Source organism: Microcebus murinus, chromosome 13, assembly GCF_040939455.1.
Source record: "Microcebus murinus isolate Inina chromosome 13, M.murinus_Inina_mat1.0, whole genome shotgun sequence".
NCBI lineage: Eukaryota > Metazoa > Chordata > Mammalia > Primates > Cheirogaleidae > Microcebus > Microcebus murinus.
The window spans coordinates 69,381,811-69,405,874 of NC_134116.1; the positions used below are offsets into that span (position 1 = coordinate 69,381,811).

Genomic DNA, 24,064 nt, shown 5'->3' on the forward strand with positions numbered 1-24,064 from the left:
TTCCATTGACCCATATTTTCAAAAAATTTTAACATTTACTTTTAAATATCCTCATGCTTGTCATATTGTATCAAAAAGAAGATTTTTAAAAATGATTGGAAGCATTTTAAACTCCATAAGACAACCTCCCAAAAGAAATTGCAACCTTTGTGTGTATTAATAATCACATTTCAAGAGCTAAGTTCACCCTTTTTTTTAGTTATATTACAGGATCTATATGGTGCTAACTAATTATCAGATTTAGACTGTATGTGAATCTTCTCACTTTTTAAAGTTGTTGATGAGCATGATATTTAAAAAAAAACCAATGTTTAAAACAAATAATAAATTGTACTAATAAGTTTTTCATCCCAAAATAATCACTAACATGTTATCACATTTTTCTCTCCTTTCTTATTTCACAACTATAGTATTAATTAGCAAAAACCAGTTGGTCTGTACCTCACAATCCTTTAATTCCTTCCCCAACCCACACACCCTTTTCAGCACCCTCTCCTTCACCTATATGTCTCTTTATTCCACTCTGTTACATCTACCCTCATATCTCCAAACTAGATCAACTGCTGCTGATTTTAAACTACTGGCATATTGTAATGGCAAGAACAAAAATTTATTCTGGGCTATCTGATCAAGTTGAGGTTTAAATAGAAGCCAGGGGATTTTTCTCGCTGCAACAGTATCTTATACTCCCAGTGATTTCTCACTCGGCCCTGATACCTTGTCTCCCCATTGGACAGGGCCTGGTCGTAGAGAAGTAGAACATGGTATCATCGTAAGTTGCGTGAAATTGCATTCAACTCCAAGCATGTATTGAGCTCCACTCTCTGTGCAGCTTGTCCTAGCATTGTGGGCAATGTGGTAGCCCCTCTTCTTAAGATCAAGCACAAACACCCCATCTACTTCTTCAGTAATAACTAATAAAAATTTCAGGAGAATATCTAGCTGAGAAGGAATTACTACTCAAGCAATACTTGTCATTTTCCTTCTTGAGTTAATTGAGTCATTTATTATGATGGGACCATAAAAATCCTTTGAGCTGAGAAGGAACACAATCAGATCTGTGTTTGAGGAAGGTAAATAAAGTCACCAGCAGTGTGGCTTAGATAGAGCTGAGGGCAGGGAAAACTACAAGAAGGCTGTTAAAACAGTCCCATAAAGGAAGGAAAGCTGGAAGTTAAGCACTTACTCACTAGGGGGCAACAGAGTTATTGCCCAGTAAGTGTCCACGGTGTTTCTAGACTTGCAGCAAAGAAACTTACTGATCTTTGCTTCCCAAACAACTTTAACCATAAATTCCTCCTCCCTCCCACAACATGCTTATTAAAATCACTGAGTTTATTAAAATCACTGGAATATTCTTTAAGAAACTATAATAAATGATAGTTTCGACTTTGAGAGCAACAGAGAAAACAGGACTCTGCCTTTGAGAAGTGTATGTTTTATATATTATACAAATGTCAACATTCAGGGAATAATTATAAGACAAAATAAATGGTATTGAAGAAGATGAAGGACCACAGTACACAACCCTAGAGTTGTCTCTCAGCTTTGCAGGTACAAGAATTCAGATTTCTAGCCTCCTAGAGTTTACAGGCCCAGTCAGGAACTGATTCACAATAACCAAATTCATATAAAACTGATTAAAAAACCAAAATTGTAAGCATCTCAGATTTCAGTATGTGCAGGGAATATTGCAATGTTAAATAAATTAAAAGCATCAATTATGCTGGCCATGTGTACTTTCCCCAGCAACTATGCTCGAAACAAAGCCATGGAGCACTTCATAACTTCAATGATACCATAAGGATTATATGTTTAGAGTGTTCCCCTCTGGACAGTTATGCAGACATAAAAAGCAATTTTTCCCTCCCCTCACTCCACTTTGGGGTGTTGTATGGACTACTATCCATTGATGGTATAAAATAAAATTGTTACTGATTTCTTTCAATCCTAGGTATTCAACCTGGTCACCTCTTTCGGTCCTGAGCAGTTCCCCAGTCTTCATAATCAATAAATGTACTATTTTTTAGGGCAGCTGTACTAGATGCTGCTGTTATTCGCTGCCCACCCTCCAGTTTCTTTTCTCACTGGGACCTCCTCCTCGTTAGGTAGGTAATCAGAGGCTTCACTATCCCCTAGCCAAGGAGCTCACCAAGCAGATGTTTTTTTCACAAGTATTTGACTCTTAAGCAGAGATAGACTAAAAAATCTTGGAGTTTCATTCTATTCCATCCTTACCAGTCTACCTTGGTTATGACATGATTATGTTTCTGGCTTCCTAGCCTCTGGAATGAACTTGGTTCTTGTCCATTTCTAACCCCCAGTTTTAACTGATGCTAAGAGCCTCTACTATCACTCTAATAAACTCCCTTTTTCATAAGTTAGAGTCAGTTTCTGTTTCTTGTAACCAAAGCAACGTAGATGATAGAGTAAATTATTTCTGCACCCGTAGATGATAGAGTAAATTATTTCTGCATATTGATAACCTCATCTGTGTTGAGTTGGTTTTTGCCAGTTTCACCCTTTAGAGAATCTCTGGAGAGAACTGAGGGTAAACAAATCTATCTTAACTGCATGGAATGTGTACACTGGATGAAATCACATTCGGGCCTGAAACTGAGTGCTCTGTGAGTGACCACACTAATCTCTAGCTAACAGCTCCATATCACGAGAGAAAATCCTTCTGCTGCTAAGAATGATGTCTAAATAGATGCTACAGACACTGGAAAGTCTCCAGTTTGACCAAGGCTGCTTCTTAAAGGAAAAAAGTAAAGGTCATTGTAGGAGGAGACAATACGTTTTAAGTTTTAAAGATCCTATTTGTAAAATGTAATAAGCCTTATTTATTTTCAATGTCTTTCTTACTTACATTTAACAATTTTTCTATAGGATGTAACACCCTGACAGTAAAAGGAAAACTTTCACTATAAGGAACTTATATGTTCCTTATATACATCTTTATACGTAAAGATGCAAAAAAAATCATTTTTCCTAAAGACTGCATTAGATGCTCTCAAAATGGATTTGAGGAACAGGTCTGCATCATTGGGCATAAATTTGTAAATAATTGTTTAACTGAATTGAAAACTAAATACCTGACTTTGATCATCAGAATTTGTGAGCATTTTTAAAATAAAATTTGGATTTGAACATTTGCACTAACTTCAGGTTTATACCAGACAGCAAAACAGTTTTGTTGTATTCTGCTCATGCCTAGAAGATTTTATTAAACTTTGGGGAAAATTATTTCACACAAGAATGCACTACCTAACAAGGTGGTGATCTGTGTTTGTGTTTGATACAGGTGTGCCATCTGGATAATGATTCAAATATGAAAAGCAGAACAAGTGAGTTATGACTGAATGGTATTGCAGCATTTTAACTATGACGGTGATGAAAGCAATTTTTCCCCGGGCGACGATGTGTAACAAATATTTTGGGGGGACTATACAGAGTGCTTCACTTTATTTCCTTTTTATGTCTTAAAAAAGAAATGATTTTAAGAGTTAAAAGCGTTTGTGACTCTTATATAAATTTCAGTTATATTTCACATATGTATACATTTTAGTAATATTTAGGAGCCTGGTTCTCTAACCTGATGACTTAAAAAGTTGAACTTATTATTGTTCTTCTGGGCCATGGTGGCTGAGGAATTTTGGACTGAACTAGACCAATGCAGCCATTCAACAAATCTCTAAGATCTATGTCTTAGGTACAGGAAACACAGTAATGTACAAGACAGACAAAGTTCCTGCTCTGGTTAAATGTATTTTTAACCAGGAAAATAGAAAATGTTTGTTTTAATAAATCAAAAATGAGATGGTGATAAATTTTATTACAGGGTAGTGTAAAAAGAGAGTAAAAGGGTAACTGCTTTGGGTAGGGTACTAAGGGGAGGTCCCTATGTAAGCTCTGTTGTTTGGATTTCACTGTGAATATAATGGAAAGCTCGGTGAAAGTTTTAAGCAAGGAAAGGACTTGATCTGATTTACATTTTAAAAAGATAAGTGGGGATACTTTAGAGAAGATAGGAGGCAAGAGTAGAGGCAAGGATACCTAGGGGAAGACCAGTGTGGCAGTCTAGGAAAGAGATCCTGACAGCTTGGGCAAGGATAGAGCAGAAATGACAGCAGAGAAGGGAGAGACTTAAGATGTGCCTAGAGGCTGTGGCAACAGCTTCTGCTGGTGAATTAAATGATATGTGGGAAAGAGAGGAGTCAAGGATGACACCAAGATTTTTGGCTTGAGCAGCTGGGTGGCACCATTCACTGAGATGGGGGTGTGTGTGGGAGAAGTGGGTTTGAGGTAGACAGCAAGAGTCTCATCACAGCCATGTTGTGATGGTGTTGCTAGTTAGACACTAAGTGGACACATCCATCAGGCAGTAGAATATGTGAGTATGGAGGTCTGCACAGGTGGTGTTCAAAGCCATAGGCGTCTAAGTGAAGTTACTGCAAGAGAGTGTGTTGTTAGAGAAGAGAATAGCACCCAGGACAGAGCCCTAGAGCACTTCAATATTTAGAGATTGAGCAGAGACTGAAACATCAACAAAAGAAACTGAGAAAACAGGGAGGAGGAAAGTGATGTGAGTGTGATGTCATGGAAGCTGAGGAAGGAAAGTGGCCCAGGAGAGAGTGATGGATGTGTCAGTTGTGCTGAAGAGCCAAGTTAGGTAAGCAAAAGATCTGGCCACATTAATGATGAGAGCACTCACAGGGGCCCTGCTGTCTTGGAGGAGGCTGGCTACAGTCCAATTTCCTGCTTTCAATTTCAGTGAGCAATTCCTGAGAACCTACTGGGTGCCAGTTACTAGCCCAGGGGAGGGCACAGAGATGGAAAAGTCCAGGAACTTAGGTTGAAAGAAAACGATGTGGAAATAAATAGCTGTGTTGTAGACTCAGTATGATAAATTATTAATACACAATAAAAGCCTATTCCAGACAGTATGAGAATGGCAGAGTGATTAAGACAGAGATACATGCAGGCTTGGCATGGCCGCTTGCTAGCAATGTGACAAGTTATGTCTCTTACAGTGGGCCTAGTAATACCAATCTGAGCACATTGAGCTGTATAGTAAGCATTTAATAAATGCCAGCCATGGAATGTGGACCAAGGAGAGGGACGAAGTTTGTCTGGAAGAATTGAGTAAGATGTCACAGAGAAGGTGACATTTCTGAACTGGGTCTTGAAAGAGCAGTATGAGTCTATCAGGCATATAAGAAGTGTGTAGGAAATCCAGGCCAAAGAAAAGAGAAAGATCAAGAGTAAAGAGAGTTGGAAATGCATGGCCTACGTAGGGAAATGTGCTTAGTTCAGTGCGGCTAGTCACTGGGTATAGGAATGTGAGCATTGAATCATGCTTGGCTGGGACTAGACGTGAAGAGCCTTTGTAGGACATGTTAAGAAATTGGTCGCTCGATCTTCAGGTAGCAGGAATTCAAAGATGGCTCTTAGGCAGAGGCGTGGCATGATTATGGATGGGTTTTAGAAAGATGACTATTGACAGTCTGAAATATGGGGGAAGGAAGTGAAGCCAGGAGGCTTTCCTTTCAATGTCAGCATGTTAGATCCAAGAGAGACACTGGTGTATGCACAAGTAAGAAAGACATAGAAAAGAAGGTAAGGGTAAGAAAGTCTGACTTTGTTGATTTCCAGGAGATCCAACAAAGAGGGGGCTGTTGGAACACCCGTGAGTACCTGAAAAGGAAAACAGAGGTAGAAGAAAGGAAGACAGAGAGGTGGATTCTACAGACACAGATATAGAAGTGAGAAGAAGAGTTGGAGACAATTCTGAGAGACCTTGGTCGGCTGCCAGCCTCTAAAACAGTATGGATCCAGGAAACCTTGGGCCAGGACAGCTTTGGGGTGTAACAATAACAGACATTTGTGGTTGACAAAGCACAAATGGTTTCCACACAATTACTTCCTATAATCGTTATAGCACCCTGAAACATAGCTATTATTATTACTACATTGCATAAAAGACTCAGAATGAATAAGAAACTTGTTCAAGATCCTGACACAGCTAATGAGTTCCAGAGGGGAGTTCTATTTTATTTTTCCAGAAGCTCAGAGAAAAGGTCCTTCTAGACCACAGCAGCCTGTCAGGAAGCAGGAGAAAGAGAGGAGTAAAATATGATTTATATTATCTTCCAGATTTATAGGAGCTCAGTGCTGCCCAATTTAAATTCCATATGTATAGTGCAGTGCCCTGGACTATAAACCAGTTATTCATTATGAAAAATATCTCTAAGCCATTATCTGGACCAAAGTGTAGACCCAGGACCATGCAGTGGCTCTGCACAAAAGTCATATGCATGAAATGAAGCAGAAGGTGCAAGTGATGGGGTGGGAGAGCGGGGTTATGGGCTCTTTGTTGTTAGGCACCTTTTTCAATACAAGGGGCATAAAAATGAGATAGAAATGCACAGAGGGTAGCACAAGAGGAAAAGTATTGCTTATGAAATAGATCCTCAAATCATACACCATCAATCACAGCCCCTCAGCAGGAATACAGGAAGGCTTGCCTTCTAGGAGCTCAGAGCCTGAAACAAAGCCTGACATTTGGAACAAAGTGAAGCATCCTATGATGAATTATCAAAGACATAACGGAATTTAAAATAAATCTCCCAGAGAGAAGGGTAGAGTTGTGCAATACTGAGCTTTCTCATCAGTTTTCTAGTGAGAATCCACGTGCACCTTCAGAAGAAAGGGGTAGTACTTCTTCAGAGAAAATGCATGAACTGACATGTGCCTGGTGAGTCTCCTTTTAAATATTCACTTTTTCATGAAAGTCATAAACACAGAATTGTTACTTTAAAAATGAAATAAAAGAGAACCCTTTCCTCCAAGGATGCAGCCCTCAAGAAGGCAGTCTGACCACCAGCCAAAAGCTGACCTTGAGCTACAGAGTGAGGCTGGCTTTCCGGGTGTGTTCCCTGACTTCCCAGCGTGCCTCAAATTCCCTTTGGCTTGGAGTCCCCATTTCCTTCAGAGAGCAAGGCTTAGAGACTTGACACAAATCTCCCCAAGAGAAGCCACACTTCAAATGGTACCGTACCAGTCATTTGTAGGCGACTGACCATGGGAGCAGCTGGGCGGAGCAGGGAAAGGGGGAATAAGAAAGGCTCAGTGTCTGCTCGTGGAGGGATGGGCCTGAGCATCAAACTGCCAACTCACCACTCTGCAGGGTCTGGCACCACCAGCCTTGGATTTAAAAAAGTCCACCGTGCCCCCTGCAGGGCAGGATAGCAAGCATTTTGGTTGATTTTCTTTTAAGTTGTTCTACTGTCAAGTGCCGTAAGTAGTACTATTTTGACAGAAACAGGATAAAAAGATGAAGAATATGAATGATCTCAATCTATCAGATTAATGGGAGTTTAGGTTCACCAGCTTGAACTTGGGTTTGTGAAGCTTGAAGTCAGCAGAACAAGTACTCCCAGGACTGACAATCTTTCTTTCTTCCAAAAGACAAACAAGAGCCAAAGTATAAATAACTTTAGAGAAAAATGCAACTCCTCTCTTTCACCTTAATAGACATAATTTTTATCACTATGACTTTTCTGATTTTTATTTCTGTATATGCTTAGTTTTAAATGATTATAATTTTATACATACTAAACATTTTATTTTTAAAATTTATTTATTTTTTTTTTAAAAATCAGAATATTATGGGGGTACAAACATTTTGGTTACATATAATGCCTTTGTATGGCCCAATCCATAGCTACAAGTGTGCCCATCCCCCATACAGTACGCTCTGCACACATTAAACATTGGATTTTTTTACCAATCATTATTTTGTATGCTTCTTTATCATTTTAAATGATTACACAGAAGTCTATGTAATCTACATAGAAGTTACTGGATAATAATTTACTTAGTCATGTTCATGTTTTTGGACCTTGGAGCTTTTATCAATATTTAATCTAAATGACACATAGAAACCATTTATTTGTTTCCCTTTAATTAATTCTTTGAGATAACAGGCATGGTGGCTGACTAGTGGCAGATGTAAAGGCCTTGGAGGAAGAAAGATTTGAGCTCAGAACCCCACTTTGACACTTTTAGGCAATGTGCCCTTGAGAATGTTAATTATCTCGTCTGACGCTCAGATGCCTCTTTAGAATAGGCTAATAAGTCTCAAATGAGAAAACACAAACACAGCATCTAACATGCAGTTGCGATGTGGTCATAGCATAATGAAGGGCAGCTATTGTGCTGCAGTGAAAGTTATCAAGTAAGATGTCCAGAGCTTTCCCGGATCCTCCACTTCCCCCATCTCTTTTCCACTTAAAGAGGATGTTTTTTGATTGCTGGAATAAAAGCCAGGGTATCTACCACAGTAAGCACAGGAAAGTAGAGAGAAAGTTCCACATAAGGCAGAATTTAGGGGGATAGTTTTACAACATTGATATATGAGAGGTTCTGGAGCATACATGAAAATTAGAGAATGAAGGAAGGGGTTTGGTTTTGTTTGGTTTTGTTTTTGACAGTCTCACTCTTGTTGCCCCGGCAAGAGTGCCTTGGTGTCAACCTAGCTCACTGCAACCTCAAACTCCCAGGCTCAGGCTATCCTCCTGCCTCTGCCTCCCAAGCAGCTGGGACTATAGACACACCCCACCATGACTAGCTAATTTTTTCTATTTTAGTAGAGACGGGGTCTTGCTCTTGTTCAGGATGGGCTCAAGCTCTGAAGCTCAGGTGATTCTCCCACCTCGGTTTGGTGGGAGAAACCAAATGTTCACATTGGAACCTTGAGAAGGGGACAACATCCAGGGTAAGTGAGGCCTGAAGCAGAGTCACCCTCACCACAGATACACACACACAGGGATGCACACATGCACAGACTACAAATATACAGGAAAGCTTTACAAATATCATAAACACCCTGAATGGAAAAGAAATGCTTTAATGCCTGAAGAGCCATGGGTGCAATGAACTTGGTGGGACTGGGATGGGTAACTGGCTTCAGCTAGCTGGTTGGAAATGAAATTTAGATCTTTTTAGCACCAGAGATGATATTACCCCAACACATCAATCACCAGCAGGAGCACCAACAGCAGCAGCCCTTTGGTTTCTCTTTCTCTGGAGTCATTTCTCTTCCTGCTAAATGCCAAGACCCTCTTTCTGGGTAGGGAAGGAGGGGCAAGCAGGTAACAGAAGGCAGTGTTCAAGGACAGATCTTGTTTCATCACCTTAAAAGAGGACTGCTAATAAGCCTATAGCATTGTTAATTAGTTATAATGCTGGCACTCTAATAGAACATTGTGCTTCATTCCTTATATTGGCAGATGGAGAGTAGGATATGCCTCTCCCTCTGGCATGGGGATAGCAGTCTTTTAAGAAATTAAGTCATATAAGTACCTTTAAAACACAGTTATAGTTTTTATTTCATACTTAAAACCACTCCTTCCTCTTTATGTGCAATACCACAAACTTTCCAGAATAATTTACTCCATAGATCCCTCTTAGAAGACAGAAACCTAAGAACACATTGATTATAAAGGAGCATTAATGGAAGAGTCTTTCTTGAAGTTAGGGGTATAAAGTGTTTCTATGTTACCAAAAACCATCTACCCAAATACCACAAAATAAATTTCTTAACAGAATCCTTCCTTCCACAATCTTAGGCTCATATCCTGCTTAAGGCAAAGATGAAAACTTGTACAGCAGACATAATACTGTACCTCTATGAGCATTAGCTAACTGCATTGCAAATGTTCTGCCTGTTATCCATCTATTTTGTGTTCTGGGCAACACAGAATTTTCTGGCAAAGGGTTTTGGACCACAATGTCTGGGGGATTAAAAGGGAATGTGTTCCAGTGGGAGTTCTTAATCTGCTGCAAAAATAAAACAAAACAAAGAGGAAAATGTCATGCCAGCTATTAAAATGCCAGTTTCACAGTGGCTTGAAATCCTTGCAAGGAAATAGTCAAGGGAACAGAGAAATCAGTGGGTAATCAATTAGGAATATGTGGAAAGTGCTTTGACATGAAAAAAAGAGAACAAAACACCATTATAATCACAACTTGCTCACAATTAACAAATAGAGAGGAGAAACTATTGCCTGAGGCACATCATGACTTTCAGGATTTGAAGAGAGCATACACTGAGGACACATCCCTTTGGGAATGATGATAAAAAGCAGTGGGCTGCAAAGTGTAGTCCCAGACCAGCAGCATCAGTATCACAGGAACCTGTTAGAAATACTAACTCTTCACGAGATCTCACCTTACTCCTATTAGAATGGCTTTTATTTAAAAGTCCAAAAACAGTTGATGCTGGCATGAATGCTAAGAGAAAACAATGCTTATACCTTGTTAGTGGTACTGCAAATTAGTACACCTCTATGGAAAACAGTATGGGGATTTCTCAAAGAGCTAAAAGTAGACCTACCATTTGATCCAGCAATCCCACTACTGGGTATCTATCCAAAGGAAAATAAACCATATTTTATCATAAAGACACCTGGTTATTGAAGCACAATTCACAGCTGCAAAGATCTGGAATCAACTCAAGTGCCCATCAATTCATGAGTAGATTAACAAAATGTGATATGTATGTGTGTATATATATATGTATGTATATGTATGTGTATATATATATATATATATATGTACACTATGGAGTACTACTCAGCCATAAAAAAGGATTAATTAATGCCTTTTGCAGTGATGTGGAAGGAACTGGAGACTATTATCCTAAGGAAAGTACCTCAAGGATCAAAAAACAAACACCACATGTACTCTCTAATAAATTGGAACTAACTGATGGGTACACGTGGGCACAGAGGGAATAGAAGTCATTGGAAAACAAGCAGGGGGAAGGGAGGGAAGGGGAGGGGCAAAAGCCTACCTACTGGGTACAATGAACACTACTCGGGTGATAGGCACACTTATAGCCCTGACTCAAGCATAACAAAAGCTATCCACATAACAAAAACATTTGTACTCCCTTAATATTTTGAAAGAAAAGAAAAAGAAAAGAAATATTAACTCTTGGGCTCCGCCTTAACTAGTGAATTAAAAATTCTGGGATGAGGTCCAGAAATGTACATTTTAACAAATCTTCAAGGTGATTCTAACGCCTGCTAAAGTTTGAGAACCGCTGGAGTTACACTTCAAGTAGGCTTTCATTTCCATGCCACATCATCCATGGTGCATGTCTAGAATTTTAAAAAGGATATTAACCTTTACATTTTTGCTTATTTTAATCCAGTGTTGTTAGTGGAGGCAATAATAAACACAAAAGTGTGGTCAATAAACAGCAATAAGTAATCTATAATGACAGAAAAAGGCCAATAGTGGAAAATATACAAGTAGTTTTTTATTTTCTATTTCTTAACAGTCGAGCGTGAGTACCTTGAAATTCTACTGATGCAAAAATCATATTTGTTTTCATTTGGGAGCAATCTTAGGAACATCTGTTGCCACCTTCTCATTTTACAGATGTGGAACCTGAACGGGGTGAGGTTTTACTGACATGCCCAAGTAAAACAGCAAGTTTATGATCCCGGAGCTGAGGAGAAGAGATCTCAGGTAAGTTTAAATTGAGTAGATATTCTTGATTGGGGGGTGTTGTGAATAAAGTGCTTATCCACATTTTATGAAATTATATGGATCATCCTGGCTCCTCCTAGAGACTGGTGCTAAGACACAAATTGATGGAGGAACACATGCTCTCTCAGGGGGCGGTGGCCCAACAGATGGATCAACACAGCAGACCATGGCTCCAGCTGCAAGGCTGCCTTTGCCAGGGAAATGAAAGAGCCTTTTCACTCCGTTTCCTCCCTCCCCCATGCCAGGCTCAGCACCAGCCCCCACCCCCACCTTCCGTCTGTGAACACTTTCTTCAATTCTGGAAGGAAATCGTAAACGACTTGCCCGAAGAGGATCGCTCTTGAGTGAGTAAAGGCGTAAACTTTATTATAATTATTAATCATTATTGTTTTATGTATGCTCTATAGCTCTCCTTCTTTCAGAAGGTACAGGGGGTGGGGTTCATTTTTGAGGGCTTATTATCTGTCCCATCCCCTACCTGGCCTCAACGTCTGCAGAAGGCAAAGGTCTAGAGAGTCATGTCCTCATTGGGTCCATGTTTTTGTTCTTTCGACAGTGCTGAGTTCACTGCTTTGCACACAAGGGCGCCATAAATATTTGCTGAATTACTGAGAGAATGTGAGAGAGCAGTGAGGGAAAATGGCAATATAATGCATAGGAAAAGTTTGCTGGTTGTCAGACAAGAGGAACTCCCTGAGAGTTGACTGTTTTGTTTGTTATTTTACTTGTAGGAGTAAAGACAGTGAGAGGACATGGAATCATGTTAAAGTCACCCTGAAGTAAATGATAGCAAACCAGATCCTTATGTATTTCCAAGTCTGGGCAGAGAGATAGCCCCATATTTTCTTGGAGCAAAGTGTGTTGGGCTTGGAAACACTCCAAACCAGCATCTAGGCAGCAGCTAGCAGTTGGGATAAGTCAGTTATGGTTCCAAATGGAAATTAAAACTCAGAGCTAACAAAAAGCCTTTGACGGAACCACAGCAAGATTTGGAGACAAAATTGTGTTACATGGCATCACAGAACTCAGGTGTCCATGAGTACTAAGAGATCATTACCTGCAATCATGAAGAGCATAAAACTAAAATGTCAGTTATAGGACATTTAGGAGTAAATGGTAATACTCCTAATAATTCTACTTTTTTTTTTTTTTTTACTACAGCTTCTGCTGTAGCTTTTAAGGGACCAAATGAATTAATACAAGGTATGTTTTTTCTTTCTGCCCGGGCCTTTTGCTGTATAAAGCCTTAGTAAAGAGAGATGTGGACAAGATGTTGACACTTGGAGGACAAAAGATGGGGGGCAAATGACTTTGGAAAAAAAATCATTAGCCAATTTAATTTTGAGAAAAATAACAATATTTAAAGAAAATATTCTGTAATTTATTTTTTAAATAAAAAATATGCTCAAAAATGTATGGTGTAATGTACTAAGATTTTTAATTTTACCTTTAGTAATGACTAATTGGAAACGTGAAACAAACATATATAATTATAGATAGCTTGACTTCTCTTAATATTGAATTTAACACACAGTAACTAACTGACTAAATCAACAACATTACATCCATGTTTTAAGTTCTAACACTATGGCATGCAACTCTGTTAGGAAAGGCAGTTTTCTACTGGCAGTTTCCTTTTTGTTTTGTTTTTGTTTTTGTTTTTTGTAAGGAGTGGTAAATATATTGGCCAGAGAATTATGGAAATTGTGAAAAAGAAATATTTTGTTACAGTGATTGATAAACATGATCTCAGTACGTTCTCTCTGTGCCATTTTTGATAATCTTTCTTCCTCAAAAGCTTGCCCAATTGTTTTATGTTCAATTGGAAGCTCATATAAACCTGGTAAGGGCAGAGGATATGCCTGTGTTGTTTATTCCTGTATCCTCAGCAGCTTATAAAGTGCCTAACATGTTGGAAAAATGGAAGGGGGAAGGAAAGAACAAAAAATAGTCTTTATTTTTTGTTGACATGTGTTAAATATTTCTGATTGATCACTTCCTTGAAAGAAAAGTGATAATAAGCCTTAAAGTTTTCTAGTTATGATCATTTCACTAGGGGCAAAGGTGTACAAACATTAATATATATGTATTGAATACTTTTCTTGTTTATAATATTTAGACCTAAAGCATGTTGCAATGAGAATAGGGAACACACACAAAAAATTATGTGCCTTAAAATTTGCAGAGGCAAATGATTATTCTTCCTTATTCTGAGAATATATTATTTTAAGAGCTTAGGGAAAATAATTTTAATATTTATGTGTATTATTACATTTGGAACAAAAATTCTTTCTGACATTTCTTAATTGAAGTGGAATTCTGTACCAGATGACTATTATCACATTCGTAAGTGAAAAGAAATCACTGGTGAAGGAGAAACCCTGCTTCTCCTTTGCTTGCATAGCTAACAAAGCTGGGAATACACTGCCATCTACCTCTCCATCTGCTCTCAGATCCCCTGCTCTAAGAAGAGCTTACAGTATATTTTCAGCCTTTTATAACTAATACATTTTCAGAACTCAGCTGCACTCAAAATTTCAGCTAGAAACTAGGTTCAGTGTCATAAATGGAGTCAATACTTTGCACATAACAGGTACCCAGATATTTGATGGATTCATTAAAATTGCTGATCCATAAAATCATTCTATGTGGGCAAGAAGTTGGAATGGGGAGAGAAATATAAGATTATCTTTAAAATAATGAGGAGGCTTAGCAACTAGAGGGAGGTGTGCCAGGTAAGGGTGGTGGTGGAGGCAGTGATAGTAGTGTGATAATTTTGATAGAGAGATAGGACAAGATTCCATGGAAGTTGTGGCATTTGAGATGGATCTAGAAAGCAAAGGGTTGCAGAATGCAAGGTCTGTTCCAGAAGAGCTGGAAGTGTGGCACGGCTAGAACAGAGAAGACATAAAGAGACAGAAAGAGGAGATACAAAGCTGAGTAGGGAAGTCAGATCAGATTTTATGGAGGGCTTTGAACACATTTTGAAATCATTTAAATTTTTTCTCCAGGCCATATGGAGTCATTAAGTATTCTTAAGCAAGGGAGTGAGTGAAGTGAACAGATAGTGTTTTAGAAAACTCTGGTCACAGACAAAGGACTAGCTTAGAGTGTCCAGAGAAAGGAGGCTACTATAAGAATCCACGTGAGAAATGACAAGTCTGATAGAGTGGTGGCAGTGGGATGTTTAAAGACATTTTGAAGGTTAAATTCACAGGATTTGGCTGTTGGGTCTGTGTGAGATGGGGTAAGGAGACCAGAGGAGAGAGCTCTTACCCCTAACTCACTGGGCACTCTAGAGTAAGGTGGAATGTCTTTAGTCCATTCATGCATTCATTGCCCACTGATTCTACTGTAGGCACTGTACTGGATTCTGGAGCTACAGAGATAAAAAGATATGGTCATTGTTCTAAAGGTGCCTACAGTATACATACAAATTAAAATACTCATCATTACAAAGTCAAAAGACTTTGGAAAAAGGTGGGAAAATATTGCACATGTATGACCAGTATCTTTCATTTGTGCTCAACATAGAAGTAGGTAGATGTCAATAGGCAGTTTATGGGAGAAGAAATACATGTAGAGAGGCTTGGCATTAAAATAAAACAAAACAAAACAAAAAAACATTTCAGGGGAGATTCTAGAAGACTGATAAAAATGAAAGAGAATAATAATAACATAGTAACATATCCCATTTTTATAAACTAGAACACATACACAGACACACATGCTGACAGCAGGACAAAAGGGAAGTGTACACACCAAACTGTAAATAGTGGTTCTTCCTGGACAATGAGGTTACAGAGCCAGTGGTTTTTACTTAATTCTTTGTGCTTTTCTTTATATTGTATATATATTTTTACTTTAACTATATGTTGTTCCTATAAGCTAAAAATAACCAATAATAATATTTCTACATTGGGAAAAATGATAAAGAGCACTGAGTGGAGAGGGGGTGGGAAGAGAGCAGTCCTGGCACGTGGAAAGGAATAGGAAGGGTGGAGCGTGTGTGAACCCCTAGCAGTTCAGCATCACACAGTGTCAAGTGCCAGAGGGGACAGCTAGGCAGTCCTGGGAAAGAGTTAAAAGTGAGAGGGAACCAGTGACAGCTGGCTCAGATTAGGAGTGACACATGTCCCATGTGCAGATGCCTCTGGGGCCAGGGCAGAGAATAGCTGAAGGGGGCTGGTTAGTGGCAGAGAGGGCACATAGGAGGCTTCTATTAAAGCATAGCCCAGAGGTAATCGGACCCCTGTGGCAGGAGGACCTTGGTCAAGATCCCATCACAACCTGTCTGTGCCTCCGCTTCTCTGCAAAACAGCAAGAAAAATAGCATCTACCTAAAAGGCGGATGTATCATTAATCTAGTGAAGGTCAATTTTCAGGACCCCTTACTTGCACCAGTCCAAGCATTTACTTTTGCAAATACTAACTTTGATATCTGTGATTTTCTATTTTTTTTTTAAAAAGGGCCCCTAAACTGTACAAGTTTTAGGCCTCATGAAACTTAGATCCACTTCTGACAAAGTGTAGGATTGCTATTAGCATGAAATGAGCTGATCTACTGTGGTGTGTGGGACTGTATCCAGCACATGGCATGTGCTCTAGGAGTGTTGGCTGTTTTTATTACGTGAGGGTATAATATGTGGGGCTAGAAGCATCCCTGGGTGTTCTGGTTTGGGCCACTAAGTGTTATTCCCCACAAAAGAGACTATTTAGTTTAAAAATGAAGGAATACAGGTTTAATTTTGGATATGTTGAATCTGAAGGTGCAGATAAAATATTCAGAGGTTGGCCATGAAATGGTTTCGGTATAAAGTTCAAGAGGGAGGTTAGGGTTATAAATTTGGGAATTACCCAAATACAAAAGATAATTAAAGACACCATTATGGATGACAGGGGCCAGGGAAAGTGTGGAGAGTGAAAACCGAATAGGGCTCATGAAAGAATCCTGTGGAACATTAACCTTAATAATCAGGCAGATTGTGATGGTGGTTACATGAATACAATTTCACAGTACTGCTGTATACTGCATCCCTCTCAAAAAACAAGTATGTGTAAAAACTGGTAAGATCCAAATAAGGTCTTTAGTTTAGTTAATAGTACTCTACCAAGGCAAATTTCCTGGTTTCGGTAATGTACTATGGTTATGTAAGATGTCATGTTTAAGTAAAGCCGGAAGAAGTGTACACAAAAATATTATTTTTGCATCTTCTTATAGTATTTATTTCAAAATAAAAAAATTTTTAAATCCAGGCTGCAACAATATTCCTGCTGATACCCTGGGATATGCCCAGTTAGACAAAGCTGACTCAAAGTTGCCTGATAATTTAGAGTCAGAGACTGTGTACTGATATTATTTTATGGCTATCTTGAGCAGTGATCTAATTTCAGGCTAATTTCAAAAGAATGTGACCAACTGCACAAGCTAAAACAAGTGAGGCATTCATGCTACTATTAGTCTCCGGTGAATTAAAAACCCTAAATCTTTATAGGTGGAAAGAAAGAACCAAATAGAAGCAGAGAAGACTAGATGGGAAAATTCAGAGAAGAGGGAGAACCAAGAGGCAGCACCTCAGCATTTCTCTGTGGCACTGGAGATCTAAGAAGGGGGGGTAGTACCTACTTATTTATTTTTTAAATTTTTAAATGTTTTTATTTCAAAATATTAGGGGGATACAAATATTGTTACATGGATCGCTTTTATAATGCTTGAGTCAGGGCCCATCACCCGAATAGTGTTCATCGTACCTGTTAGGTAAGTTTTTACCCCTCCCCTGTCCCCCCTCTTCCCCTTCTTGATTTCCAATGACTTTTTACTTCCCTCTGTGCCCAGATGTGCCCATTGATTAGTTCCAACTTATTAGAGAGTACCTGTGGTGTTTGTTTTTCCATTCTTCTACTCTCTTTATGACCTATTAGGAGGAGCCATATGAAAGTGCTGATACTTGTATGTTCATAAGGTTCCATCTAATATTTGCATAACAGTAAATTTTTAAAATGAATGGCAGTTTCTTCTAGTAGTGATTTTATTTGAAAAATTCATGGGTTCTATGATTCAGAACTTGTTTTTTTGTGTGTGAAAGAGTTCAGAAATATCATCCTCACAGAGGACTCAAATTCATTTCACTATTTGTGGTTCTGCTTTAATTTAATGCATTTTGTTTCCAAAAGTTTGAGGTAATACAAATGGCATGAATTATTCAGAAAATTGGAATATACTTTGTATATACTTTGGTTTGTTTCCAACTGGAAATAGTTACATGATATTACTGTTGAAATTGATATAGGCAGCATTACTAGATTAATGTACAATATTGTTACACTGTGAATTTGAAAGTTAGCTCCGTTGACAGTGTGTCTGTGCCTAATGTGAGTATTAGAGAAATTACAACAACTCCCATGACATTTCTGGACAGAATTGTCTAACAATTATAGATTCTCAAGTTATTATGGAACTTTTAGAGCCTGCATGGCATCTCAAAAGGTTCTTTGTCTATGGAGGTATTAAAAGATTACCAAGAATAGGAAAGAGTCACTTTCTGTTGAAAGAGGTGACTAACCAATACAAGTACTTATGTGAAAATTCAGAATTTGGCAGGGGAAGGTGGCAGGAGAAGAATTCTTATCACATTCATGCAATAACTTTGATTTGGCAAAACACACACTTTCAAAGATTCTGGCACATCTGTAAACCATAGACAATAAAACTCAAAGAGTGGTTCTGAGAGTAAAATGAAAGTACTCTGTATAAAAAACACTCATACAATGCTTGGTACTTGGAAGATACCAAAAAAAATGTTAGTTCTCTTTCTTCTTCCTTTTCCTATTTGCATAATCCTCCCATCTCAGGAAACAGTGCCTAGTGTCACACCCACTTGCTTAATCCCTGATTCTGAAAGACACTCTTAACATCTTCCTCTGTACCTCTCCCTCCCTCCTAACTGCAGTGAATTTACTAGGGTAGCTGTAAGACTCATCATCCTGGAACTGCTGATTTAGTTTTACATGTTTCCCTATTGGCAATGTAGGAATTTTCTTCAAAGATCAAAAATCTAAATTCAGGGAAAAAAATCTTTAATTCACCCAAGTGGTTGCAGGGTAAAATTCAGCATCTACTATGTTCAAAGAGTATGGTTTTTTTAATCTAACAAGCCTCTTACATAGTGTGTACAATGTGCCAGCAATACCCTAAGTACTTTATACATACTGACTCATAAAGCAGTTACAATCATTACTCTGTTTTACCAGGAGGAACCGGGTAGCACAGATGAATAAACCAAATGTGCTCAAGCTCAGTAAGCTGGTCAGTGGCAGACCTAGAACTTGAACTCTGAATTTGAACAGCTGGCTCCAGGAACTGTGCTTTTGGCCACTCCAATCTGCTCTCTCTCCTGGGGTTCAGAGCTTTGCACATCTTATCTTATTTAATCCTAAACACAATCCCATGAAGTTGTTATTGCTATCCCAATTATATTATATAAAGTTGAGAACTGAAGCTTTGAAAATCAGTGACTTACCTACTAAGCTCATATAGGTGTAGATCAGACTTCTAGGATTCAAACACAGTTCCATTTGATAGTCCATGATGTTAAGTATATGTTTGTTTTTAGAGCTAAACTGAAAAAGCACCTTTAGCCTTGGCAAAATTACTCTCTTTTCTAAGATATTTCAGATTTTTCCACAGTATATTAACTGTTGGAACCTAGATAAACAACAAGACAATTGTGACATTAAAAAAATATGTAAAGGTTTTAAAGTCAAAGACTTCAATTTAAATTACAGCTTTACGACTTACTAGCTACAAGACCCTGACCATATTATTTAATTTCAATAAACCCCATTCCATATGGCTTTGGAGGGAATAATGTATGGTATGGAAACTATTCATGCTGAGCATACAATATTCAACAGAATGTTAATTTCAATAAAATAATAATTCCCAAAACAAGCTTTGGGAATCTTGCCTTTGTCAGGTACTTGCTATGTGGTTTGGAACATATTATATAAACTTTATGAGCTTCCATTTCTTCATCTAAGATAGCTACCTTTTTCGTTCATTGAGGGGTGAAATAAAATGATGAGTTAAAACAGTCAGTAGGACTTTCCACTTGGGTCCAAAAAATAATATGTATTACTACTGTCCCCAATTTAATTTTTCAGAAAATTTAATGAAAACTATTTTTATCTGAAGGAGTCCATCAAATTCCAAAGTCTTCAACTTATTCTGATGGAGTAATTTATGGACTTGGCAAGTAGGCTTAATATATATGTAGTTTCTGTGGGCTGCTTAAAACTGGATTTTGTTAGCATTTTAATTTCTTCTTCTTCAGACTGCACAAGAAGCACCCCGCTGTTATAATCAAGACTTGCAACTAAACATAGTTCAGTGATGCTCAGCTATGCTGTGATCTGACAAGTGTCTAATATAAAGTAAACTAAGGAAATATTTTGGAAGGGAAAACTGGCTCTCTTGAAAGAAACAGAGATTTTCAAGACCTACTTCTGTCCTAAATGTGAACTTTTTACATAGCCAATAGCTTCTTTTTGCTGATAATAGTAATATAGCAGCGTTTGTTTAAGCCAAATTGGAACTATGAGAAAAAAATAGGTAAATTCAAATTCAAATTTGATTACTCATCTTCATATCTTAGTCATGGCAACAACAAGTCTTTGCAGCTGTGTTAGGGAGACGAGTTATTAAAGTTTGTATTGCTCCAGGGAAAAGAACTTTATTTTTAAAAGAAATAATAGCAATTAGAGTTCTAAATGTGCAAAAAAAAAAAAAGAGTAAGAAATACAGACTTTTCAGAAAATGAAAACGATTGAATAATAAAAAGGAAATTCCAGAAAGAACTGTTTGAAAATTTTAACTGTAAATATGTGACTCTTGGTGTATTTTTACCAAATTTCATAAAATAGCAGGGTCTTTTTTATTTTTGGAATAGTGTCTTTGCTTATGAACTCTCTGTGAACAGATGCATTTCCATGTGTTATGTTGAGTATTGTGTTCCTTGTCATCAGCTGTAACAGCAGTATATTTGGGCAATCAGGCTTGGATGGACCAGCCCCAAGAACTAAGAGTCCTGCAGATGAAATTTCTGGGCCTTGATCTCTCCATCCAAACTGCCTGCATCTTGCCAGAAAAATGTTAGCTGTTCTGGAATGGGAATTCCCCCCAAGACTATCGAGGATGTCCAATAATGAATTTCTGGTGTTTGGTGGATTTTACCAGCAATTTATCACGTTTTTCTTCTTGGCTGTCCCAACAAGTGATCTACTCGAGAAAGAGAGAGGCTTTTGTCTGACTGGTAGTGCAGACAACTGGCACTAAAGATATTCTCTTCTCTTCTTGTCATCCTTGATTACACAGAACTTCAAAAGCTTTTACAAGTATACATAGAATACCTAAACATAGCCACCATTTTAATAATGTAGAATTCTTAGCCACTCTGCTGTCTTACCAAGGGGTTCTTTCGCATTCCACTTATAGGTTCCTTTTATAAAAAGACAGGCAGTGCTTAAACAGAAGTTCTGTGGGTGCGACTTGCTACAGAGCTGCATATCTCCTTGCCAGGGGGCTGAGGGGCTTTCTTCAAAGTGGCCATGCTTTCACATTCTTCTGAGAAAACTACTCAGGCTTTCATCAGCTCACCTCTGTATGAGCAAAGGTGACACTCACTTGTTCAGGTTGGGTCTCATCTGCACTCCCAGCAAGTCATCCCAGCAGTGATGGCCATCACTGTGCAACGGGCTTGGATAGCAGAATTCCCATCCATGCACTTACCTCCTCAGGAAGCAGGTCCCAAATAAGGCCAACTATCCATCCTGGAAACAAAACTACTAGATCTCCATAGTGGTAAGAGCAGGAGCGTCCACACTCTGCCCCACTGCAACACGGATCATAGCTTGATGGTGACTCAGACCCCAACAGCATCAACACTCTGAGAACCTGCAAAGCGTGGCCTTTACCAAGGGACAGTTGCCTTCGTCAACTAGAGGAGAAGGAGTCTACATTATTTAAAAGTTTGTGGGGAAAATAGGTTTATGTGATGATGATTAAAACTGAGTCTTTAAAAGCATTTATATTTTTTATACTTCCCCAAATAAAACAAAACACATTTAATATACTGAATCAATAACATATAAAATATTTCACACATTTCAATTTAGTAAAGAATGTATACTTGTCCAATTAACTTCCATTTACCTTTCCTTGCTTACCAGAAACTTCTCAGGATTTCACTCCTTCCAGATGTATGTAAATTCACTTTGCTTTTTTGCAAATAACATAGTTGTTGTCCAAATCACAAAACATGGTCAAACATCCTTCTCCTGGCTAATTGGAGAGCTGCTTCTTTACTAATTATAGATTTGGTGTGGCTCTAGTCTTCTCTCCTAGCTAAGATTTAAGATCCTCTACCCAGAATGACCCCTGCTTCCTGATAGTACCCAATCCAGAGCAAAGCCTCGCTTCCTTACACCAACACCAAAATCACCATACACAATTCCAAATCCTACAAGTCTTTTCTTTTTTTTTTTTTTTTTTTGAGACAGAGTCTCACTTTTGTTGTCCAGGCTAGAGTGAGTGCCGTGGCGTCAGCCTAGCTCACAGCAACCTCAAACTCCTGGGCTTGAGTGATCCTTCTGCCTCAGCCTCCCGAGTAGCTGGGACTACAGGCATGTGCCACTATGCCCGGCTAATTTTTTTTATATATATATATCAGTTGGCCAATTAATTTCTTTCTGTTTTTATAGTAGAGACGGGGTCTCGCTCTTGCTCAGGCTTGGTTTTGAACTCCTGACCTTGAGCAATCCGCCCGCCTCGGCCTCCCAAGAGCTAGGATTACAGGCGTGAGCCACAGCGCCCGGCCTTCTATGAGTCTTTTCTAACACCCTTTCACTGAGATGTCTCATAACTCCCCATGGCATGTGTTCTCCCTCACTTTCAATGAGCAATAAATCCAGTAAAACTTCAACTGTATTCTCGGTGGTCTTTGACAGAGGGCATTGACATTTGCTTCGAACCTCCATCTTTACCTCCTATAGAAGATCTGATGTCCTCTTCAAAATGTCCAAAAGTTCTCCAGGGGCTTACATTCTCAAGGACATCTCTAGTTCTGAGCCTTTGCTTTCCCTAATTTAGATCAGTTCATGGATTCTCTCAACATCATTCTTTGTCTTCCTCTTACATATCTGTCTTGTGCTATATCACAGAAAAAATATGGACATCAAGCCTCTTTCCTAAATCTCTAGCCAAAGCAAAAGAAAACAAAACAAAACCAAAAACCCACATTTTTTGGCAAACTGCACTAAAGAATTCAGGAAGTCTAGGCTTCTTACATTATTACAGCAAAACAACCTTAAACACAAAATTTGAAAACTGTGTTCTGAGTCCTTTGTCAATCTGTCATGTTGCACGGTTTCTCTTCTCTGTTTTCACTGCTCCTCATTCCCTGCTCTACCTGTGCAAATCTTTGCTCATCTGCAATGTAGTGACAGTATGCAAAATGCTGTAGGTATTCTTTCCTTTATTTGTCTCTTTTTGCCTGTGTCCTTGGGGACCCATCTTAACTCTAGCTGGTTTACGAAAGTATTTTCCTAAAGCAACTCAGTTGCTATAAGAAGAATTTGGGTGTCTGGTTTTAAATTCCATCCCACCACCCTGTTATACACACAAATAGGACATAAGATAGCTAAGCCCTTAGCCTATTTTTAACATAATACAAAAAGCATGATTTGGCTGATACAAAGTCAAATCAGCTGAGTAAAATAATATTAAATTGTTTTCCATACTTTAATCAATGGATCGTTTTTTAATTTCATTTTATTTTAAGAAAATATGGGAGTACAAACATTTTGGTTGCATTTTATATCTTTGCCTCTCCCTAGCAAGAGTTAGAGGTATGCCCTTCCCCTCCACAATTCTCACCGCATCCCTCAGATGTGGGTCTACTCCCCTGACCCCCAAATCCCTGGTGAACACCACCACCATTTGAGCACCATAATGTTAATCAGTCAGTACCAATTTGATGGCGAGTACATGTCGAGCCCATTCTTCTGATCTTGTGTCACCCCCATTCTTCTGATCTTGTGTCACCTCACTTCGGATAATGGGCTCAAGCTCAATCCAGGATAATATAAGCGGTGCTAGATCACTGTCATTTCTTAGAATTGAGAAATATTCCATTGTAAACATATACCAAATTTTAAAAATCCACTTATGAATTGACGGGCACCTGGGTTGTTTCCATATCCTTGCAATAGTAAATTGTGCTGCCATAAACATTCAGGTGCAGATGTCATTATTATAGAATGTCTTATGCTCTTTGCACAGCTGAGGAAACTATCATTAGAGCAGACAGACAACCTACACAATGGTAGAAAATATTTGCTCTCTACACTTCCAATAAAGGTCTGATAACAAGATTCTATCTAGAACTCAAAAGAATTAATAAGAAAAAATCAAACAACCCCATCAAGAAATGGGCAACGGAAATGA

The 24,064-nt window shown here is 38.5% G+C and overlaps 1 protein-coding gene across 1 annotated transcript in view; it reads left to right on the plus strand.

Annotated features, from left to right (window-relative positions):
• The first annotated feature begins 11,885 nt into the window (after positions 1-11,885).
• Positions 11,886-24,064, plus strand: part of SPART (spartin) — a 57,601-nt gene continuing 45,422 nt past the window's right edge. Inside the window, exon 1 of the mRNA XM_012748126.2 lies at positions 11,886-11,906. The gene's annotated coding sequence lies outside the window, so the exon portion shown is untranslated. The remainder of the gene's footprint in view (positions 11,907-24,064) is intronic.